At 36.3% G+C, this 14,858-nt stretch overlaps 1 pseudogene; it reads left to right on the top strand.

The window, feature by feature from the left end:
• LOC104578076 (E3 ubiquitin-protein ligase RNF180-like) overlaps positions 1 to 14,858 on the top strand; it is a 76,533-nt pseudogene that overhangs the window by 55,328 nt on the left and 6,347 nt on the right.

The raw sequence follows: 14,858 nt of genomic DNA, 5'->3' as shown, positions 1-14,858 counted from the left end.
CTCATCTTCATTTCTTGCCTAGTACAAAACTGTAAGTATTTTATGTAAATTTTAAACATTTGTAACTTTGATTGAATGCAATTTTCAATATCTCAAAAAGCAAACTTCAAGTGAGAAGTTGCCTCCTTTCTCTCTTGAAAGCCTGAGAGAGGTTATTGTAGTGATTAATGATAATGACCAAATTAATGTTAAATTCAAGCAGGGCTTTTGTGTGTTGTATGTGTTCTATATAAGCTTTAAAACATATGGGTTTATCTATAGCTGTAAAAAAGGCAGAGAATAGCTAAAAAAAAAAAAAAAGGAAAAAGGATAGTCCTACTTCTGACCTTGAAAAAAATTATTGCAGATAGAGCAGTATGAAGTGATTTCTGGTTCATTTTGTATGTTCTATTCCCACATCCATGTAGGATTTACAGAGTTTGAGAAGAGAATACTGGTGGCTCGAGTAGTTACGTTGACATTGGTCAGCAAGAAGCAGTATTTGCCTCAGAACTGATTCTTTAAGGCTAAAATTTTTAGGAACCGCTTGCTTCAACTGATGAAACGTATGTCAGCTAGTGGCATCATCACATTTTGGGATTTTTGCATTGTTCTTCCAGAGCTTCACAATAGCTTCTTATGTCAAATGCCTTACAAAAATATCAAAAAAAAAAGAAAGGGGAAAAAAAACCTAATTATAACAATGAAGAACAGCAGCTCCTAAACCACTCTCACTTCTAAAAAGGGAAATCAGACCTTGTGTCCTATACTTAAGTCTTTGGGGCAGGTCTTTTTTGAATTTTCACAGCAATAAGTTGCTTTTTTAGAGCCTTGACTTGTTGTTGGACACCCTGAAAAGCACTCACTGTGCACTTCCACGTAAGCTGCCCTTACCCTGATCACAGTCACACACACATCGAGTTCAACAGATCCAGTTTGCTGCATGTGTCCATAACTGCTCAGACACAATTTATCTGTCTGGGACTGTTCCAAATTTCAACATTTAAACTCCAAAGGCCTTGCAGCCAACAAAACAGGCAGGAGAGTGAATAGAAAAATGGTTTATGGTGAGGCTTATGTCCAGGTTAAGTTTACATCAAGTTTTTTTTTAAAGGCCAACTTCTAGCAAAAAGTAGGATTTCTGATTTTGCAGGGGGAGGAAAAAGGAGGTGGGGAGATGTTCCAGGCCATCATGCAAGCTTAGTCACATGCGGATCTGAGGTGCTGGCAGATAGTTGCCAAAAGGGCAAGCACTGAAAAGTACCCAAAAAGAGCAGAGGGAAGGTGAGAGAATAGGGGCAGGATGGGCGATGAGATCTGGAAGATGGGCATTGCAATGAAAAAAGCCTTGAAACAGGAGGGTGGATGGTTGAGTGTAGGAAAACAGGAAATTCTAGTGTGGATCCCAGGGAAAGAGGAGTTTGGAAGTTGAGGGCTGTAGAAAAGAATGAGATTTTGACCTCTGAAACAAGAGGTTTCTGTAGCTGAGATATATGAAGTAGGAGAGTAGGGAGATTTGGGGTCAGGAGAAGGAGAAAAAGCTGAACATGTGTCTCTGAGAAGGACAGTGACTGGTTTGAGCAGCCTTAGCTTTGGGAAGGAATTAGATGCCTTTGGTACTTGAGTTTGGTGGAGGGTTTCAGACTGGGTTAGGGATTGAAATATGAGATTGGGAATCAGGGTGACATGCAGACATTCATACAAGATGACTGCCGTGTCTCAGAAATCTCTCTGGTAATATATGCTCCTTTCTGTTGTTGAAAATACAAGACTCACAGTTCATTTTAAGTAGCAAATCTTGCAATTTAACTATTATATTAGCATAAGCCGAAAACGAAACAGCTTACACACATACTGGAGAAGGCTGGTAGACATGCAGGAAGCCTGGGATAATACCTCCCCTGTGAAAGCCATGTAGAAACACCATGTTCTTGAAACAGGGACAGGACAAACAGTGGGAAACTTCATGTGGGAAGCAGGGATGCTGACCCATCAGCAAATAACAGCCTCTTTCAGCAAGGTACATAAACATAAAACCAGACTAAGGCAAAAGATGAAATATGTGATGGAAAATACAATGGAAAAGAACATCTAGCAAATGACAGTGAGTTGTCATGGGAATCCCACTGCATTCCAGCATCTGTGGTTAGGAAAAGAGATGAATGAGCTGCTAAAGTTGACTAATGATAACAAATTATTCAGCTCACTGATGATAGTAACGACAAACTTGTCAGCCAAGAATTATCTTTTTTGGCTCCATATATATATAATATTCACAATGAGGAGGTGTAAATTAGCTATGACCACTTAAAAGATGTGGGATTTGCTTGGTTTTCTGAAATCATGCAATGCACAGCCGTAGTCAGAAAAGTAAGTAGAATTATCAGGAACATAACAAAATGGGAGACATTATGTCATTGGCTAGATTTTTGATTAGCTCACATCTTTGGTTTTACATAGGGTTTTGATTACATTATCCCAAAGAAAAATAGAGTGAAGCATCTTTTTGAAGGGATGATTTGGGGGTATGGAAGCTTTTCTATACGAAAGGAATCTACAGCATTTTAGTTGGGAAAGTGTATTACAGGAGGCAGATTGAAGTGGTCTGTAAAGTTATGAAAGGCCATTAGTGGAGCACATTGCCTGAGCTCCTGGAGCTTATCATCTGGTTTAGTTTCACCTGAAATTAGCTTAATTTATTTGCTTTGAGACCATTCCACCACATGGCAGAAGTGCAATAAGTGTGGGCAATATGAGATCTGGTTCAACAGCATGCATTCTGATCCAAATGGAAATGTTAATCTAGACACACCAAGGAATATTGCCAATGAAGACAATAGGCTGCATGTATACAAAAGGAGTTTGTTGTTGTTGTTTGTTTGTTTGTTTGTTTTCCACAAAGCACTTAGTTAAATTAAGAAGCTCATTGCCATTGAGTATTTTGAGTGCCAGACGTGTAAGAGGATAAAGATGCAATTGGACAAATTTACAGGAAGAAGGATCATCAGTGAGTTTTTAACAGAGTGCTCTGAGCACAGCTTCCAAATCACAGGGGGCCTAAATGCTTGTTTCTGCACAGACACATATGGGAAGGTGTCAGTCTGTACTTGGCTTTTTTCTTACACTCTTTCAATAGATCTGTCTGTCTGCTTCTGGCTGTATCGGGAAGAAGCAGTCAGGTCAAAATGACCTGGGTAGAACTGATAAACTTACCTTTAGGGAACTTGATCTTACATGAGCACTTACAATGTAAGTGGTATTGTAGCTTGTGTATTATTCGTTCAGGCACTTTTTTAGAGCTAAATTTTATATCCCATAGCTCACCTTTGGTCATAGCAAAATCAGTCAATTTGTAAAATAGGGGAATATTTTAAAATACTTGTGATCTTATTTTGAATATTGTTAGCATCTTAACAGCAGCTTGCAAAACTTCAGCACAGACACACGCAGCAATGTGCCTATTCATGATTTGGTGAAAATCCTTTTTGATTTGTACTCATTTATCAGTGTAAAAGGATAATTTTCTCACAGCCTTGTTTTTTGTTTTGTTTTGTTTTTCAGTTATAGATTTCCACTAAGTCTGCCAGACTCTGCTGGCATTGTGCATGTTTATGCATGTGATTTGACTGGAAATTCATGTCCAGAGTGGCAACACAGGCATGCATAAGAAAGTCATATAAAATATAATTTCCAGAATTCCATTTATACCTAGTTGTACTACTGACATTTTCAACCAAAGCTTAATCAATTTATAGATGGTAGAAGAGAGACTATTTCAATAATGGTATTAAAATCCACATTATTGGCTATCAACTTTAAATTGCTTAAGTTATGCTTAGAAAAGCCACAGAGATTACACATATTGTACAGTAAGCAGTTCCTGATTGCATTCATATCTTGAGTACAGTGCCAGCAGTATTTCTGGGGCTTTCTATATCAAGAGCAATTATAGAATAACTAGTTTGCTATATTGAAACTGCTGTTCTTAAATGTAGAATGATTACATTACAAAGTCAAATCTAAGATAAATTGAATGCAGGTTTGCTTAAGGTGAATTACACAAAGCTACAAACCACAGATAATTTTTGTCCAAGTCCTTTAGGAGGTGAGGACTATCAAGTCTTACCTACTGTACCTAAATATTTACATAATTCTGTGATTGGAAGATGATCTGAAAACGTCGCAAAAATAGCATTTTGTTAAATTGCTATATTTGCTAAAAATATAGAAATAAATAAAAAAAACACAGATAGAAGTCTTGACTGAGACTCTCCAGAGGGGATAATATAGACCAGAATTCATGTGTAAAAAGCAAAGGTCACTTTATAACATAAGTGATAAAATTTAACATAATTTGCAATTTAAATTTAAAAAAGAACACAATAATATAAATTCAGACTTATATTTGACAATATTTGACAAGTGTTACAAAAGAAATTAAGAAGAAATGAGTTTTGAAGTTGAGATAGGTTTTTTTAAAGAGTATTTTTCACATAAATTACATCTTCATAGCAGGAAAAGAATATTAAAGAAGACCAGTATTAATTTACAGAATTACTAATGTTATTTTTCAGTAAGCAAAGATATTGTTTTAAATTAACATAACTGAAAACATAACATTAAAAGTCTGTATCATGCTTGTGCACCTGCATAAAATTTGTGGTATTCCAACCTAAAACTCTATAAAACCTGCATTTTTTATTGTAGAGTCACCATAGGTTTTTTAGCTGCAGGCAAATCTTAGCCAACTTGGAGTCATTGAAAACCATCACAAAATTTCACCAGTCTCTTCATTGGCATGAAGATTTCATATATACTCTCCAAAATAAGATAAATAGCAATAGAGCAACTCTGATAAATACACACCTAGAAACTTAATACTTGTACATGACAAACTGATCCCTATTTTCATTAAAAATAAAATTCATCCAAATAAGTTATCATGATATCTAACTAGCACTGGTTCTCCAATGAAAATCTGTGTGTCAGTAGTCTAGTCACACTGCAAATCAGCCATTAAATGAACACAGGAGAATTAGTTGAATTATTTTATTGGGAGTCAAAAGGTCCCTTACAATTTATCTTAAATAGGATACTAAAGAGAAAAAGTTTATTCTTGGAAGGCATAGAAAAATTTGTGCCATACAAATTCTGAACAAAATATAATTCAAAAGAAATAATAATAATACAAAGAAACAGTCATTATGCTCAACTGAGAAGGAATTAATGAAATTATGAATTAATTTAATGAATTCAATTAATGAAACTTGCCAGTCAGAATAGGTAGGGTCCTGTTACCCAGTGATTTTCTTTCCTCCTGGCAAAAGTCCAAAAAATATGTGAAGACATTTAGAAGAGAAAGCAATTAAATGAATGAAATACTTTTTCTGAACAACTAGCCCATGACCTGCCTAGGAGATCTTTGAGGCTAAGGGCTTTATAGGATTCAAGCTAGGATTGCAAAGTTATGAAGAGTAGCCTTGCAAATGTAGCTCTCTAAAAAAGAAGAGTAACAGTACACACAAACCCTCAGTTTTAGTGCAAAATCAAGCCTCTTGTTTTGGAGATTAAAATTAGTTTTCCTCTGGATCAGATTCTCATGTGACTCTTCCAAAGAGGATTCTTTGCATCTCTCCATATCATCTGCTACTTGCTATTAGAGAGAGACTGGTGGATGGAGCAGACCACTGCCCTGGCCCACTGTGGCAGTCTCTGTAGTCATCTTCTCTGCTTCTGTCTTGCCAGAAGGATTATCCTAAATACTTACAATAATAATGCAGCTAAGAAGAAAATAATACAGGAATTTGCAGCTTAATTCCATTTAAAAATAAAAACATAAAATCTAATGAGCCATTTATTAAAAAGCTTATTATTTAGAACTGGCTTTCGTAGTGGCATGCTGGATGATTAATTCTTTTCTGGGTTCCTCAGTTAGATCCACCAAATCGGTTTCACGATAGAAGAGTTTAAGAGTAGAAAAGTGTGTATTTAAATTTATTATATTAAGTATGTTGAATTTTGCTTTTTACACTAGATTTTTACATTTACTTGAAAGTGTGTGTTTACAGCGCTCCAATTTATATTTAGAGAATTATCAGCATACAAACAGTATTTTGAAACCAAGTTTTAATCATCTGGTATGTATCTAGAGAAACATGCTTGGCCATCGATCAGCGCAAGTTCAAATAATATTAAAGCAAGCAGATCCTGGTCTCAAGAGTGTTTTGAAAAAAAGTTCAAATACAACATTCAATTAATTCAATAGGATTTCAAATGTTTTTGCACTGTTGACCTGTGTGGTCATTAGGTTTTTGTGTATGCATAGGGATGTGACTATACCAATGAAGAATTCAGATGCGTAGGCTCAGGGAATCCAGAGATTAACGACAAGATATTAATTACAGTATATGAAGCCTTTTACTTTCAGATTACAGATTCAAATTCAGTGGAAGTGGGCACCAAGAGAGACGTGTTCGTAGATTTGGAGACACAAGCATATAACATTAGTATAGCACTAAATCCAAAAAAACAATTTCAGTTGAGGGAGCAGAAGTTGTTTGCTTTTAGATCTTGGAAAGTCAAATCCCCAGAGAGCTTCTTGCCTGATAAAGTGAGGAAAGCCAGCAGTGAGGTGTAAGTTGCCTGTTTCCCCTTGTTCTGTAAATGATTGGGAGAGGTTAACTTCTTATTCGGTACTCAGTGTAATTGCTTTTATAAGGTTCTTTATATGCTGTTCTGTTTTGCAGCAGGTTTTCAAAGACGCTCAGCTACTATAACAAGGAGGCATTTCCCCCATGCTGCTCACAGGATGGACTACATGGACTTTGAGGATGATAGCCGTGGATGGCGGTTTGATATGGACATGGTGATAATCTACATTTATTCTGTCAACTGGGTAATAGGATTTATGGTGTTCTGTTTTCTTTGTTATTTCTTTTTCCCTTTTTAGTTTGTATTCATTACAGTTCAAGAAAAGAGCAGTCATGTGAACCATGATAAAGTGAATAAAAACAATCTAAAAAAGGCAAAAATGTTTGACATTGCATTTTGATCATTAAGAATTGTAATAGACTGCATCAAGCATGCTGTAGGGGTATCTGCTTGATAGTTCTGCTATTTGTGACAAAGTATTTGAATATGGTTCCAAATATAACATGAGATCATACTTAATTCAGTGAGAGTTTTGCACCTAATGTATAAGATAATTATTATGTAGAAATAAACAGTATTGTTTGTTCTTAGGGAAGTTCTGTCCATTGCAACAGAACATGATCCATGGGGTCATCTGGGGGGTTAACTATTGGCACTTTGCAACCTTAAGCAAATCATCTCACGGATGCTTTAGTTCCTCATATATACAAAATGAAGAAGATGCTCTCCATTTATAGTCGGATCTTTTGGGGATAGTAGAGTATAAGCACAGGAGTGCTGCACTGCACATTATATAGACATTTGTCAGAGCTCTTTTTATGGCATAATCCAAATTCAAGGAAATTTTGCCAATTGATACACCTGTCCCCATTCTGCTCTGGGGATCACTGCACTCAGTGCCCAATATTCTGAGCTTGCTAACCCAGAAGAGAAATGATACCACGCAGTTTACTAACAGTTCATCTTTTCAACAAATGACAATTATAGTAAATCAACTAATCATCCCAAGTTCTGCACATTAAGGGGACCCTTTTTGCCAGGTTTCCAGAGTAGCACTATTCCCTTTTTTACCTTTAGGAAGACACAGAACTAACGGAGTGGCCATGATGCCATTAACCTCAGTAAATACAGGAGAAATAAGTGTTCTTTGGTTTTAATTCAGCCTGTGCATGTCCGTATGGAATTTATACCTTTCTTTAATTACTGTAACAATTTGAGGATACCCCAAGTGTGGGCTCATCAGTACTGTGTGTCTCTAAGGAAATCATTCAAGAGAACACAGTATTTATTTGCACCTTTTATGTAAACTGATTCTAAAGCACTTTATAGTTTGTGTATGTAAAGATCGCAGAGTTACAGTACTGAACTGCAGCCGGTTCAGCATTTGGTCCATCCTCGCAGACAGCAAGTGCCAAAGACCAGCACACGTCAGTTAAAGAGCTTATTTTTCATGAAAGTGCAAGGAAGGGGCATAACTCAACAATGAGCACTGCAGTTTGGTCTAGAGAAGCATGTGCACGTATGTATGTAGCTCCTTGGTATGAAGATTTGTGTGGAAGACCTGTGGTTTCTCTGTAGGTGTTGTACTCCCTTGCTCAAGCAGAGAACAAATAAATGTGTTGTGGAAGATGCCATCTGCCAACTGCGATGGCACAGAGTGAGATCAGCGCTTTTATCAGTGTGCTGAACATTGAGCATGTTCTCATGCTTCTGTGCTGAAGCAAGGCCAGTGAGCTCAGGCTCCTATAGGCTACGAAGGGATCAGGACTAGAGACTTCCATCTAACCTGAAAAACAGCAGTCAGGCTGCTACTTAGTTTTCCTTGTAGGCTGCAAAAATAATTTCTTTATCTCTTTGAGAATATATGTGCAGAAGTAAAAATTACCAGTCTAGCTACATTAAGTAAATACTTTTCAGCATCATTTCTTTAATGCACACAGACTTAAAGGAAATGTAATAATTTAAACTCACAATCATGCTGTGGGCATGATCATGAGAGAAATAATTTTTATGTAAATTCAGTATATCCAGTTACTTCACATAGAAGAGATTGGCTCTGTTACTGGTGGCATTAGACATAGCATATTATAAGTTTAAGGTTGTAATAAAGCTTATGGCAAATTTCTTCTTTATATTGATATAAACAAGTCTTTAAAATGCTAGTTTTTTTATTGTCACAGAATCACAGAATGCTTAAGGTTGGAAGGGACCTTCCATCCTTATAGTTTCATGTTTCATACTTTATAGTTTCATAGTTTCATACCTTATAGTTTCATAGTTTCATGTTTTGATGTAACACCATATGCTCAAAAATTATCAAAAATTTTAAACATTTTTTTCATCTCTACCAGGACTGGGATTCTAGCTGCATTTTTTGTTTGTCTCTCTTTAATCTTAACTTATATACTGATAGTCCGAAACTTTGTAAATAATTTAAAATAATTCAATTTGGGATATCTAATAAATATCCTTAATATTCCGGAATATATTGAGACATAAGAAACATAATATAGATATCACTAATTCACTAATAGAAATCACTAATCACTAATAGAAATAGATTTGCTTCTTTCATTTTTAATAGCATGGATTTATTGTGAAAAAAAAACAAGGAGAGTCAAAAATCCAATGTAATATTGGCCCTTTTTATACATTTACAGCAAGAATTGATAATCGAGGCTACATTTTCCTAAATTTAGTCAGGATAACGATTTTGTATGGCATTTCGAATAAATACTTTTATAAAAATACAGTAAGAATTTGAAGGCTCAAACTTGTTTTTTCATTGAATCCTGCCAGTGAAATGATGTAGATATCTGTGGGAGCAAGAGTAGGTCCTTTGTAAGCAGTTTTTTGGTTAACAATTTCTGTTGATCCTGTTCTGCAATCTTGTCTTATTTACAGTGGTACTAAAATGTTTCCAAGAAAATTTCAGTTGTTTGTAATATTTTGCATTCATTTCATAGATTTTTCTTGGTGGAATTAAATTTTAATATTTTTTTCAATCAACGATTGTTACTCTATTCTTTGGGGTGCAGCAGGGATTTACTGATTTTTTTTTTATTACTATGGTTACCTCTTTTCTTACTAGCAATGTTTGATTTGTTTTGGTAGTCTCCAGGGAATGGCTTCTGCAGTAAATCCTTGTGGGGTGACGTGGGGCACTTACTTACCCTGTCCAGGGCATGGAGAGCACCCAGTGCTGGTGTTCTTAGTCCACATGGATGCACCACTGACAGCAGCACAAATCCAGGAAGAGACTGAGCAGTTTGCTCTGGCAGGGAAAGGGGCTTTGTGCACACTTGGAAGTGTATGAGTGGGGAAGTGCAGTCCTTCATTCACCCTTGCTTATGATACCTGAAAAATGCTACTACTCAGAAACAGGTAGGATTGTTTGAAACTTTGAATTTATCTATTACCACTTCCTGCAGCAGCAGGCAGTATCTTGTTTGTACTTGACCAAATAGTTTTTTGAGATTGTAAAATATTCTAAAATCCAGTTCCATGGCATATCCTAACCAGCTATTCCTCTAGAGCCATCAACGGTGCTGCCATCGCTCAGCTATGTTATGAAATATTCATCCTGTTCCTGTATAGAATTTGGAAAGAATCCTTCAGCCTCGTGCCCTCCATATCCCTATATTAATTTAAAAGTGAAATAAAACTATTTTGATTGATCAATGTGATACATCAATCAATGCGTCCAAGTGATACACATCACTATATGATACCATATTAGTGATGGCTTATTTAAGGTTTGCAGTTTGGTTTTAGGATGACAAAACTGCAGTAATTACAACTTTTTGCAAAGATATCTTAATAATACATTATTTTAGTTTCCATCAAACATTTTCTTCAGATGAAATTTTCTATGTTTCCAATAAGGCATAAAAAATGTAATAAGACAATCACTTAGATATATTGCATGTGTAATCTTTTATCCTCAAACAAGAGAGTGAAGCAGAAAAAGTAAATGCCACCAATAGAAAGATCATATTAGGTCATTTGATATTCATACAAGCATGAAAAAATAATTAGATAAAATAGGTTTTACTCTGTCATAATAAATGCGTATTAAAATGCTCATCTTGCACTGTACTCCACTATTTCTCTTCTAGAGAATGGAATTCAGTTTGAGCAGCAGGGAAATCTGCATGTAGCCACACTGTATTATCTCTCCAAAAAAAATGATGTTGGATATTGACATAAAAATCTGTCCTATTCAAATGAACAAGTGAAAAATAATATTTTTAAAAATTCTTATGTAATCCCAACCTGCCTAAAAAATCCCTCTGCTGGGGATATCAGCTCTTCGTATAATTAAGTTGCTATCCAAGAAATATTGTTTAGACTTACAGCCAAAGTGGGAAAATAACCAAAGCTCACAAAGGACTCTCCTTAATCCACGAAGATTTTAAATCCCTTGGGATGTACTTGATTCCCAAATTAATTACCAGTGCTAGCATGGCATCTGATCATGCCTGAAAGACAAAACGTTCCAATTGGGAACAGATGAGGTAGGAGCGCATGTGCCTTGAAGATGGCTCAAGCGAGCTAATGTATGTGTTTCTGCTGCCAAAACTGAAACTGCTGCTGCAAGAACTGGGATCAGACTTTCTGGGAAGGAAGAATATGTTCATTTTCTTTTGCATCTTATGAAGCAGAGCATGTTTGGGAGGAAGTAATGTTACAGACAATCAACTAATGTTACAGACCCATTTGATGGTTTTGTATTATATTCAAAGAAGAATTAAAAAGAGACACACAAACTCATTTTTATTCATCATCTAGACGGTGATTTAGTTTCTGAACTACACAAAATAAATTACAATGCCATTAGGTTACCAAACTCTACTGGCACATTTTTTAAGACAGGAATACAGGATAATGATAACAATGGCATGAACCAAGATATCTGAGTTCTTTTCTTCCCTAATCTGTTATTCCTCGAGCGCACTATTTTCAGTGTGATTTACAGGTTTAAATTCCAACTATTTTTAATCTTTAATAGCGAGGTGTAATCCTTCAAACCTTCCATTTGCCTACAGTGAGTAAATGTACAAAGCACTTAGAGCTCCTCAAATGAGAGGCAGTTATACAAGCAAAAGATGGTATTCAAGTATTACACTGTTAATCCAACAAAATATTTTGGCAACAGTAACTAAACTATTGTTAAATTATCATTTAAATCACTGGACATCCAATTACACAAATGTAGTTTGTGTAGTTCTTTATTGACTAATAAATAAATAAATAAAAAGTTGCTTGAGCACATACCTCTTTATGGAAAACTTAATATCAAAAGGTTCTTCAGGATTTTGTCTATGACCCTCTGGAAAGGAAGAGAGCTCTGGAAGATTTCCATTAGCAACGTTCCTCCACATATTGCTTAGCCAAGTATTCTTAGTAGTCAAAATGTTTAAGCCTTTAAATAGTGCACATAGCAATTTGCTTCAGGCAACACAATGTAAATTACAGTGTGATTTATCATTTTTGAGTGTTTGCTTACTTGAAAGATGAGTTTAACTGCACATCTCACCTTTCAATCAATTGTAAGTAATCAAGTCATTACACAAGCCTAAGAGTGAAAAAGCCTCAGTTGTCATCATCAGTGCTCTGCTCTGTGAGTCAGGCAACTCTTTTGCACCAATATTTTTGGCTGTAAAACAGGATGCTTGTAAAGACCGTTGAGCTACTTCTTTGAGAAACACTGCAAGAATAAAGCAGTGCAAGCTAATACATGACGAACACAAAACCTTTTTTGAAATGAGTCATGCTTTGGACATTGTATAATGGATAGATCTGAAAGGCAGGCAAATAACTATTTCAAATGTAATGAATGTAATTATAGTCTAAAAAAATCTTCAAATACAATAGCAACTGTGATTCCTTTAATTTTTTTTTTCTTGAAAGGAAAAGCAGTGATTCTAACCACCATCCAGTAACAGGAATTACCAAGCACTTAAAATCAAGATTACTAAAATGTCAAGTTTTAGAGAAGCATCTTCCAGCAGTGAAATCTGCAAATACAAAGATATGCTAACAGTTAACTAGAAGCTCAAGTGTTTTGCTGAATCTGGCCTTGATTTCCTACACTTTCCAACACAAATCTCGATCTGATGAAAAGCAGCAATCGATGCCACAACAGCCACAAATAAGTTGAATGCTGATGGCTTCAGCAATAGTAGCAGAAAACCAGCTCAAGAAGAAAAAAATAATTAGCTTAAATGATTTAATTGCTGTCTGAAAATTTGTGAAGGTTTCCTCAGGTTGCTCTGGCATATTAATGTTCTGTCATTTTTTATTCATTGGGTCCTCAGAGCAGTCCTGCCTGCACTCCACCATCATGTCTAACTCATAGGTCTTTTTGTTTAAACCTACTGGATTTCTCTCTCAAGCACCTCAGATATTCTCCTACATGAAAAATGAGATTTTAAATTTGACATGACGAGTTTGTTCCAGAATGGTTTTCTATGAAAATTTTGTTGTCTTTTTGTTTATTTTGGGTTTTTTGATTGGTATTTTTTGAATATTTCCTATACTCAACTCTTTGGATAAAGCCTGATAGAAGTCTGACAAAGCCTGGATAAATGCTATGCACAAAAAGTTGAAAATTGAGATGAACTGACCTTAACAATAAAGTAGGAGCTTTTAGAGGTAGATTTACAATGAAGGTAGAGGTTCTTAAATCTTACCTCATCACTCACATTGAGAAAGCTTCAGCCGTTCGTCCCAGCAGACTCCTCTGCAGTGCCCAGTGATGAAGACAAGCTGCTCGTTCACCTCAGGGGGTAGCAAGACTGGCGTACTTGCTTTCACCTGCCGCCCCAGCTGTGCTCCTGTGGCACGAGTCTCTGCTGCAGGGCTCTCGTTCTTGTTGCTGGACTCTTCAGTGATGAACAGAAATTAAATAGTTTTGAAATCTCTCTACAAAAGCCTCCTGGCTTACAAGGATGCAGAGGTATGATCAGATAGTCTAAAACTTCCTTCAGACTCGCTTACAGCTTAAAGATAAATTCGATGTCGCTCTTACTTAAAGCTTTCCTTTAGTTAGATAATACACTGGCACAGTATTCACCCACTCCTACGTTATTTTGTAAGAATGTTTTTCTATAAATTCTCATTGTGGATGACTTTAACATTTCACTTTATGCACCTAGTGAGCTGATTCTAAATAAAACCTCTGGCCCACTTCCAATGCCACCCTCCTTTGCAAAGTCCTACCTTTCCTTAATTTCTAAAGATGGTCCTCATCACACGGAGGCCCTCAAAGTCAGACACTTTGAAGCAAGCATGGAAAGAACTCCTGTTGGTCTCTGGCCTATTTCATTTCATTGTGTTTTCATGGATTAACATTTGTTTCTCTTTAGATTACTCACTGTTTCTTGTTCCTTATACCATGGTGAATTGGCCAATTCCAGTTTTATAAGGAATTAATGAGAATATGTGGTAGAATTAACTCTTTGTGTTCAGAATGCAGGCTTTATAAATACTAAGTGAAAACAGAAATAGTATTCTTAACTGAGTAAAACCCCCATTAAACTAAAAAATCTGTTTCCTATTTGTACGGGCCATATGGGACAAATCTGTCCTCTCAGTAGCCCTTTTTCTGTATCACCGCCTCCCCCGCACCTGGTATTGCTGCAATCCTTTCCCCTTCTAATGCAGAATTCCTTGCATGGAGCAGGGCTGGCAAGGCTGGCCGTGTGCAGGAGCACTTGACACTAGGCACACATGCAAATGGCAGGGAGCAGGGCCAGGCGACAGGGCGATCCAGCCAGAACAACAGGCTCCAGGTGACTACTGTGGGAAAAGTGGAAATTCAGTGGCTGCAGCTCTCCGAGCATTTCTCCTTTATTCCCAGAATTAGGCGGGCCCGTAGCCTCTACCTTAGGAACCACTCCCCATAAACTAGCAATATCTATTATATATAATAATAAAGATATTTTTCACTCATCACAATAATCTTAACTCTACATAACAGTTTAGTGTTCTTATTCAGCTCATTCTGAAAGACATTTGTGAAGCTATGAACTACTCCAATAGATTCAAATGATTAATAACAGCTACGGAAAGTGTCTGTGTAGCTTCTTTATCAAACATCTGGGATATTTCTGTACTGCTGCATCCCTGAATATTTTCCCTGAAAAATCGGAGTCATCATATTTATCTAACGAACATGTTCATACAGAAATGCCTTATGGCATTTGCCATAAGTGCCTATGAAA

This window comes from Tinamus guttatus, unplaced genomic scaffold, assembly GCF_059628265.1.
Source record: "Tinamus guttatus ecotype Peru unplaced genomic scaffold, ASM5962826v1 Tinamus_guttatus_pri_ptg000370l, whole genome shotgun sequence".
In the NCBI taxonomy this organism is placed as follows: Eukaryota; Metazoa; Chordata; class Aves; order Tinamiformes; family Tinamidae; genus Tinamus; species Tinamus guttatus.
Note: the sequence above shows the minus strand (reverse complement) of the source record. Positions and strands in the feature narration are given on the sequence as shown.